We start from the raw sequence: 2,924 nt of genomic DNA, 5'->3' as shown, positions 1-2,924 counted from the left end.
AAATGCAAAACCTTTTTAATAACAGCTTGACCAAATTCTTAGAAGAAAGAGAAGGATCTGTGGCCAGATGTGATGAATTAAGAACATTATTGTAAGAAAAAGAGGTTATAGGCAGATGTTGACTACATGACTCAAGCTGTGGATTTACAACACCAGCTGGATGAGAATTTAATATGCAATGAAAACAATAGGATTAATACGACTAATAGTGATGAAGATCTATCCTTCATACAATTGATAGAGCAAATATTACTGTATTAGAAGCTGAAGATTCTTCAGAGCTGGCCAGCAAAGATATTCTTGTAATTGGAGATTCAATTATTAGAGGAACTGATACTTATATGTGCAGAGATGATAATGAACATCAAATATTGTTATGCTTGCCAGGAGTAAAAATAGAAGATGTGAGACAAACCTTGGAATGCCTTATTGTAAGGCAGTATGGCTCTGTTTTTATTCACGTTGGTACAAATTATGTCACCCGCAAAGATTCTATGACTGTTAGTAGGGAACTGAGAGCTCACTTAGATAGTATTGCTTGTGCTGGTGTTAGAACATATTTTTCACAAATCATCTATAGAAAGGATATTCAGGTCACTGTAAATGAGAAGATTTTTTGGATAAATACCTACATGGAAAAAATGTCCTGTTTTAAAAAATGGAAAATTGTAGAGCATCCAAGCCTTGTTTTTAGGCACATGTGTTCATACAGGATGGTGTGCATTTGTTTAGATCAGGGAAGAGAATTTTTGAAGCAGATATTTAGCAATATTTGACAAACACTAGGCAGGATTCTTGCCATGTCAAAAATTTAACAGCCCACAGATAGCAACACTTGATGCCTCTCTGATGGTTGTTAATGCCAGGAGCATTAATAATAAATTTTCTTAATGGAAAATTTGCTACGTTCCCACAAGATTTATGTTGTTATTGTTTGTGAAACATGGTTAAAAAACAATGACTGGAAACCAGTTCTGTCAGGGTATAAATGTTTTTACTGTAACAGACATTCTCATAAAAAAAAAATCAGGTGGAGGTGTTATGAGACCTGTGATTATTACATGTTCAGTGATAACACCAACACTAGCGACTGTGTAACTGTGACGATAAACACAACCCTGGAACATATAACAATTGGAGTGTATAGACCACCAAAGTCAAGTGCAGATGACCTAGAGGAATTCATACATTTCTTGCATGAAACACAGGTGGGAAGAATAATATTAGCTGGAGATTTAAATTTACCAGAAACAGACTGGAATAATATTGATTCTATGTTAGTAAGGAAATTATTCACAGCTTATATTCAGGAACAACAATTGCTTTAGATTGTAAAAAAACTACCAGGAGACAGAACATACTAGACACTGTTTGTGTTCCCAAAGAAATTACTGTAACTTCAAGTCAAGTTTTACCACCATTGAAGTGCAGTAATCATGGGGTTATAAAGGTTAATTTGTTGCTAGATAATTCTGCCAAACTGAAATCTAAGCCAATGCACAGAAGGTTAATTACAGATTATATGGCAGCAAAAACGGTCACTATGTAAAACTAACTGGAGTGAGACGTTCAGTGGAAAAACTGCAGATAGAATGTGAAAAGTTTTGAAAAATAAGTTGCATGAGAGCAAAAAAATCAAAAAAAGTTTAACTACAGGATCTAGGCATACAACATCAGGTAGATATATTTCCATAAGAACAAGGTATCTAATTAAGGTGAGAGACAAAAAATATAAGAAATGGAAGACAGGTCTAACTACAACTGAAAATTGGACAAACAGATTAAGCATAGTGTGAGACAAGATCAAGAAAATTTTGAAGAAAATTTATATAAAGATATTGAGCATAATAGAAAAGATGTGGAAGGAGTAAAGACACACAAATTGATAAACCATGTGCAGATTCTAAAATTTATTCTCAGACACAACAGATTATAGATATATTTACAAAATCTTATGCAAAACAGTTTTGCTGCACAAAAGGGGTGGTAAGTTGTCCTAGTGACATCCAGGTAACCCCAGATACTGGAATCAAATTAGATTATATATGGAAAAAACTGCACAAACTGGATCCAAACAAAGCATAGGGAGGGGAGGGAATTAGTAAAATGACCCGTGAACACTTCAGCAAGAACTTACAATACCATTATATGTATTATTCACTAGGTCATATAAATATGGGGAGATTCCTCAAGATTGGAGACCTGTGCTTAATAAACCTATTTTTAAGGGAAAGGGGAGGAGGACAAACCCAGAGTCATAAAGACCCTTAAGTCTACTTTCATGTTGTGGAAAAATAATGGAGAGGGTAATATTGGATAAGTTATTGTCAGAACTGGATAGGTTGGGACTTGAAACCATACATCAGCATGCATATGTTGAAAGCAGATTTATTACCACCTGTAACATGATGTTTTATAACAATATAATAACAGCTATGAATGAAAAATTGTGCTGTGATGTAATTTATATAGATTTAACTTCAGCATTTGACAGGGTCGTACACATAACACTGATCAATAAATTAGTACAACTAGGTATTGATGTACTCTTGATAAGATAGCTGCATGGCTTAAAAATAGGAGATGGCAGGTATCATACAGCAACTGGGCAGGCAAAATTCTTGGTTACAGTCAGGGTGTACCACAGGCCTCTGTCTTAGACCCTTACTTATTTAGATTGTATCTTTCAGACCTGACTTTTTCATCTGACGTGTTCTACAGTCTATATGAAGATGACCTGAAACTGGGTAAACTGATTACATGTGTTACAGATAAGGCATGTCTGCAAAATAACTTGACTAAATTGACCATTTGGGCACAGGAGAATAATATACTGATAAATACATAAAAAACTAAGCATATGAGATTTGGTAGGTATAAACTGAAAGGTGAATATTTAATACAGCACACAGTGATTGAAACTG

Source organism: Protopterus annectens, chromosome 14.part0 (genome assembly GCF_019279795.1).
Source record: "Protopterus annectens isolate FY-2018-M chromosome 14.part0, PAN1.0, whole genome shotgun sequence".
NCBI lineage: Eukaryota > Metazoa > Chordata > Ceratodontiformes > Protopteridae > Protopterus > Protopterus annectens.
The sequence above is the reverse complement of the archived record's forward strand: the minus strand, read 5'-3'. Positions refer to the sequence as shown.